Here is a 7,004-nt window from a genome sequence, read left to right as displayed (position 1 = left end):
TGTTGAATCTAATTTAATTGCTTTTATAACGGTGATAATAATATGTCATTTGGCTGTAGGTTTGCACAACTACATTTCTGTTTTTTTTTTTTTTTTCTCTCTTATGTGTTTTGTTGCATTTTTATGAGTTGATTTTAAGTATGTTTTTGTTGTTAGGGTTGAAGCATTTAAGAATATTGCTGCTACCTGAAATGAGGATGAGATCAGTTGTGTAAATCCAGATGAAAGCCTTGCCTTGTGACCTGTTGGGGCAAGTTATTCTCAGGCCAAGATGGAGGTATATTTACAGTACATTAACATATATATATATACATAAATATATATATATATATATATATATAGAAAGAGAGAGAGAGAAACACACGCAGATGAAAGCCTTGCCTTGTGACCTGTTGGGGCAAGTTATTCTCAGGCCAAGATGGAGGTATATTTACAGTACATTAACATATATATATATACANTCCACTCACAGCACCTGAATTACTTCATGATTCTGAAAGGTTATGATGCAATTTTTGCCTAATGATGAAAAAAAGAGAAAAGTTTCAAGGATTCAAGGCCTTTACTGGTCACAGACACAGTTATAAATGATATAACACGCAGTGAAATGCTTTGAATACCTGTTCCACACCGAAACAATGTTAAGAGTAAGAGGATAAATAAAAATAAAAAATAAACACACAAGAAATTATACATATACACACACACACACACACACACATATATATATAGAAAGAGAGAGAGAGAAACACACGCACATGCACACATAAAGCATGGCTACATTTAGTGAGAAACCACAAATGGAAAGAAGGTGCATGCAGAGCGAATGGGTATGTTTCCCTGACAACATCAGCAACACTAAGGTCCTGTTACGGTGTCCTAACAAATGAGCTTTGGCCTTTTCCAGGTCTTTTTTAGTTTTCTTATATGTTCCTACTGAGCCATACATTTGTTGACGTTTTGTTTGAGGCAAATGTATGTCAGAAACGAGTTGAGTGGTTGGAGCCGCCTGCACCAGTTCTCCACTGCTGGTGAGCTATTGTTTAATTTCTCACACCACTGCAGGCCTGTGTTCAGTTTTTTGTGTTTGGTAAGCATTTATCTGTTGCTCATTAATGTTATATCCTCACTGCATTTGAAGTTATGTTCATTTTTAATGCACTAAGGTTAAGCGTGTTTCTCCTTTGATCCTTCTGCAGCATACAGTTTATTTTTTTCTAAACAGCAAATGAGGGAAAGGCATACAGCCTCGCTATAGCCTTGAGGGGACCACATGACATTGTACTGTTTCCAGAACCAACAAAAATAAACAAAAAACATATTCTCCAATTGTTTCATCTTCAAATTTGCATATTGAGGGGGGAAAGCAGCAGAGTATCATTCTACTTTGCATTTATTGAAGGAAAAAGAGCGGTTGGTTGTATTTTATCCCACAGTGTCCACATGAAATGAGTAAACAGCTGTGAAAGAAGCAGGATTGTACTCCCCTTTGGTCCACTGAAAAGAAAAATGACAAACATCCACCATCTTTTCATGTTGAGTGGAGAGATTAAAGTAAAAATGAGCGTGTGTTTCAACTGTATCTCTAAAGTTGTTGGGTTGAGGATGACTTGCTGCTCAGAGGGAGGGCAGAGCAGACCTGCGCTACAGTCCCATCTTGGGTTATCAGACCTGGGTCACATAGTACTCACAGAAAATTGTTCTTGTTTAATGTATCTTGGTTGGAGCACCAAAACATTTTACACAAGGAAAATATTAATTTATGTAACTGAAAATGAAACTTTACCACTGCCCTCGAGGCAGTAAACTCCACCGATTTGGTTCTCCAAGTAGGATTAATCAAACAAAAATGATACTGTGTGAACACTAACTGATCTAAGCCTGGTTGTAAAACACACTACACTGGCCTGACCTGGAGTCTCTGACCATCACCGTGATCAATGTAAGCAGTCAAGAAACTGTTTTGTATGTATATAAATAAATAAATAAGTCTATCTGAGAAGAAGATTAATATTCCTAGTCAAGTAGTCTCTCTGGTGTATAAAAACAACCCAACCTGGTTGGACTATGTAGCATCTTAATAAATTAAATGAGTAAACCCCCTACCTAAACGTGTGAAGTTATTGCAAGGTGCACATTGTGATACGTTTCAGTGGTTTTTCTTATTTTATTTATGTTTTTAAAAATGGTGTCCATAATAATAATGGGAGAAATGGAGATCTCAGATCAGTGTGAAAAAAAATGTGTGATTCTTTCTTTGACAAGAGTCACACATCCCTGCTCAGTTCATGAATAGAAATGTTGGACCTGATGATGTTTCTGTCTTAGAACAGTTCCTTTCTTGTTTATACAGAGATTAAGCTCATCTGGTCTCACGATGAACAAACTGTTATGAATACCAAATACACACACACACACACACACACACACACACAAAAACCCATTTATACTTACCATTTATTTATTTAAAGTCAGAAAATCACTGAGAACTAACTTTCTTTACAATGATGTGAAGTAACGGTTTAAAAAACAAAACAAAAAACACAGTAATAGCAGATGGATCGCTGCCAAGGCTAGAAGGAGTAAAATATATGTCTGGATTTTTCATTTATTTATTTGAAAAGTACTCCTATAACATTTGACAGTCTTACAATAGACAATTGGGGGGAAAAAAAAAAAAAGTCAATATTGAGGCAGCTAATCCAGATGTTGCTTTACTTCCACATATTTTTCTCACTTGTGAAAACCTGACATTACCCACAATGCAACGTGACCCCCAACAGTTTGATCAGAGATTACGTGGGTGTGTTTGTAGCCTCAAACAGAAATGGAGAACAGGTTCTAGAAATCTTGTAATCTTATTTCCATCCTGCCTTTTGTGAATAAAAAGATGGTGTTATATTCAAAAAGCCACTTTATGTTATCTTGAGCTGCACTGACTCATACTATTAGAAAAAAAAATTAACTTAAATCTCTCTGCCACTTAATCACTTCTGGAAAATGTTTTCTGTAGAGAGGTTTTGGATGAATAGAGACTCTAAGTTCCTTGTAGTCCAAGGCTGGATCACATCCTGGTACTCTTCACTCTTGCCTGTTTAACAACACTTAGTGCTGTTGTGAAGTTTTTTCCACAATCCTTAAAGTCTCTTTTAACCGCTATCCTCTCCAGCTATCCTCCAGCAACCATCTTTGTTCAGGCTAGTTAGAAGGCTAAAAATATTTTACTGCGCAGCAGTTTTATTATTCTTTTCCTCTAGATACAGTGCCTATAAAAAAAAATTATAAGTATTCACCCCCTTGGAAGTTTTCCCCTGTTTTTGAAATATAACTTTAAATTTTGAATTTACATGAATTCAATCAGACTTTTTTTTTTTTACCAGAATTTACAAAAAAATATTACTTCATGTCAAAGTGTCAACAAATTTTTACAACGCAAGGTCAAGTAATTCGTATAATGCATAAAATAAGCAACTGCATCAGTGCTCAGCCGATTCAGGCCAATACGGGGCCACAATTGCAGCATAGAGCCTGTGTAGAAAGTAGACTTCAGAGTCTCCCATATACCTTAAGGTGAACTCTAGGCGAGATTTAGTATGTGTATTTTTCAACAGTGGCTTTCTCTTTGCTGCTCTCCTATAAAGTTTTGACTGGTGAAGAACGGCTGCCGTATTCACAGGCTCTCAAATGTTGACTACTCTATCTTGTAACTACCTCAGAGGAGTCATAGGCATCTTGGTGGCCTCTCACTCATCTCTTTCATGCATGGTAACTCCATTTTTGAGGACAGCCTGCTGTAGGAAGATTTAGGCATGTGCTATATTCCTTCCATTTCATGTTGATGGATTAACTGTACTTTAAAGGACTTTTAGCAACTCAAAAATACATTTGTAGTCACCCACCGACTTGTGCTTTTCAATAACCTTTTCACAGAGTTGCTCGGAATGCTCTTTTGTCTTTGAGGTGTAGCAGCCAGGAGTATCGATTCACCAGCAACTGGACCTTAAAGATGAAGGTGTCTTTAATCTACAATCACTGGAGACACTTTCACTGCACTCAGATGATCTCCATTTCACTGTGTGACTTCTAGTAATTGGCTGCACCTGTGTTGAATTAGGTGAGTCACTTTAAAAGGGGGCTGCATGGTGGCGCAGTTGGTAGCACTGTTGCCTCACAGCAGTTGCCAGTTCGCGTCCCGGTGGGGACACCGGGATCTTTCTGCATGGAGTTTGCATGTTCTCCCCGTGCAGCATGGGTTCTCTTCGGGTTCTCCGGCTTCCTCCCACACAGTCCAAAAACATGTTGAGGTTAATTGGTGATTCTAAATTGTCCGTAGGTGTGAATGTGAGTGTGCTTGGTTGTCTGTCTCTAAGTGTAGCCCTGTGATAGACATCTGATTACTCCTTTCCGTTACTCTGAAGGTATCTGAACATGTCAGCTCCATGTCTGAATGAGCATCCTACTCACTTTTCCGTAAAAGGTTGTGACAGCAGTTTTACTAAGTTAGAACTTCTAATGTGGCCTAAGTCTGGACTGTAGCCCATCAGATTAATGAAGAAGCATACACAAATGACAGACTTCAGCTGAGTTTATTACATACCTGCAGCATAAAACAGCAGCAGGATCCATTTGAACAACTGCAAAGCAAGAGCGTTTCCCATACTTATGCACATGGAGCAACAGAAGTACATTTATTACTAAACGACGTGATACATAGAATTTTTTCATTTGCGCATTATGTTACTTGATTTCTCCAGATTCCTCCCACACAGTCCAAAAACATGTTGAGGTTAATTGGTGATTCTAAATTGTCCGTAGGTGTGAATGTGAGTGTGCTTGGTTGTCTGTCTCTAAGTGTAGCCCTGTGATAGACTGGTGACCTGTCCAGGGTGTCTCCTGCCTTCACCCTAAGTCAGCTTGGATAGGCTCCAGCCCCCCGCGACCCTAATGAGGATTAAGTGGTGTAGAGATGGATGGACTTTAAAAGGGATGAATACCTAAGCAGTCCCTTATTCAACATTTCATACTTCAATTAACTGACATTGCTTTGCAAAAAATCTGTTTTCATTTTAGCATGAAAGCATCATTTTTCTTTGTTTTTTTTTTTGTAAATTCTTGTCAAAAAAGCAAAATTAAATTGACCATGATTCAATGTTGAAAAGCAATAAGAGGGGAAAAACTTCCAAGGGGGCAATACTGAGCTTAGGTACTGTAGTTAGATGAGCCTTTGAAGAGTCAGGAAATACCTTATCTTCACTTCAATCAGTGTCTTTAACTTTAACTTCCTGGGTTTTTCAAACATGTCTGTGTATTTATACTATAGGGAGACAGATGTTTAGCCAACCACTGAGACCCAACTGTACTGCTAATGCAAAGAAGAAGAGGCACTGAGCCTACGTTCAGCAATGACTTATCACAGCCGGTCAGCTGTGACCAAAATGGGTCAAACTGTGGTGAAGTGTTTTCACCCTGTAATGCTTGCTTGCAAGTCTTGTGTATATGTAGATGAAAGCTGAGGCATACGAGTGTATTTATTACAACATTAGCTCACAGAGTGTATGCCAGACTGATTACCAGGGAAAAACATGCCCATCAATAAAAGATTAATACTGTCTGTTAAGATGTGCTGTGTGACTACTGCTCTCAACACAGCTGCCACTGACATCCAAGGCCATGCTCGCTTGTTAGTTGCTACCACTTTGCTTGATTTGGCAGCACCACAGTTTGCAGTGGGATTAGAGTGTTAAAATATATAACTGCAAGGCAATTAATAACCCTTTGGATTTCTTATAATGTAGTTGAGGTGTCGAGTAAAATAAAACTCTGGTGATTCATCCAGTGTTATTGTATCGGTAACAACCAGACAGTGTTTCTGTCCGCACTTCGTGGACGGAGGCGGTGAAGTGGAGTTTGTGTCAAGAACCCCCATGGTGTACACCTGGACCTGGTAGCTCCTCAGCTGTTTGACTTGGCCACAGCAAGGCACAGCTGCACACTCAGTAGTGGAAACCAACCAATATTAATTGGTGGTTTTACATTCAGTTGGGAAATAATCCATTTCCAAGGTAAATCACAGAAGAATGTTTCACTGATGAAATTTACAAGCGGTCCTATGGTTTGCTGCTCACCTGAAGGGAAGGTCAAAGAGGCAGCAAGTGACATTTTTACCCGGTAAACAGCAGAGATTTCAGGAAGTGGCTTGGCCAAGAAATAGTCAGGCACATAACTCTTCTGAAACCACAGCTTGTCATTTGAACATTTCGGGTTTTGTACGAATTAAACGAATAAGACGCAATTAGTGAGTTTTGGAAGAGTTGGAGGTGGATTTTGTTACCTTTGGACAGATGCAGGCCACCTGTTTCATCCTGTTTCCAGTCTTTATACTGACTTTCAGCTAGCTGGTGGAAACCTGTAGCCAATGTCCAAGTACTGCGTCAAGAATGCAAGCTGAAGTTCAAATCCTGCATCTGACTGATGCTGTGCTTTTTCTTTTGCGCCGTGTGAGCACAAACGATAAACTCAACAAAAGTGTTTGCTTCAAATACGTATTTGCTTTTCCTTTGATCTCATTGAAACCCAGTGTGTAGAAAAATGATAAAATGGGATCGGTCCCTTTCCTCCGTTTGATGAGGATGACACAGTGTCACAAGAAACGTCTCTCTGTAAAATATCTAAAGGCATCCGACCCTTCTGAAGTCACAAACTACAGACTGTTATAAAACTCTCAAAATAAATCTAAACAGATAAATATATTAAAATCCACTTTATGCAACCATGTTTTTCAAGTGGAGTGTCTGAGACCCCTAACAGAAGTTATCCATTACTTACTTCATCAAACTTCTGAAGCAAGTCGTTAGTTCAAAGTCTTATTTATATGCAGTTTCCATAAAATTGGATTTAGGTCACTATAAAACGTTGATTAAGAAAAGTTAAGATGTTTTTTTTTTTTAAACTTTAAAGAGGCCTGTAGTCTCCAGATTTTCTTGTTTGATTATTTTATGGCATGA

General features: G+C 38.6%; 1 long non-coding RNA gene across 1 annotated transcript; it reads right to left on the bottom strand.

The window, feature by feature from the left end:
• Window positions 1–83: 83 nt before the first annotated feature.
• Window positions 84–441, bottom strand: LOC103355447 (uncharacterized). The gene is made up of 2 exons (XR_520091.1): window positions 377–441; window positions 84–229 (listed from the first exon to the last, which is right to left on the bottom strand). It is a non-coding gene; the product is annotated as an uncharacterized LOC103355447 (long non-coding RNA).
• Window positions 442–7,004: the final 6,563 nt, after the last annotated feature.

This window comes from Stegastes partitus, unplaced genomic scaffold, assembly GCF_000690725.1.
Source record: "Stegastes partitus isolate 25-593 unplaced genomic scaffold, Stegastes_partitus-1.0.2 Scaffold151, whole genome shotgun sequence".
Classification (NCBI taxonomy): Eukaryota; Metazoa; Chordata; class Actinopteri; family Pomacentridae; genus Stegastes; species Stegastes partitus.
This window is presented reverse-complemented; position numbering and strand designations above follow the sequence as displayed.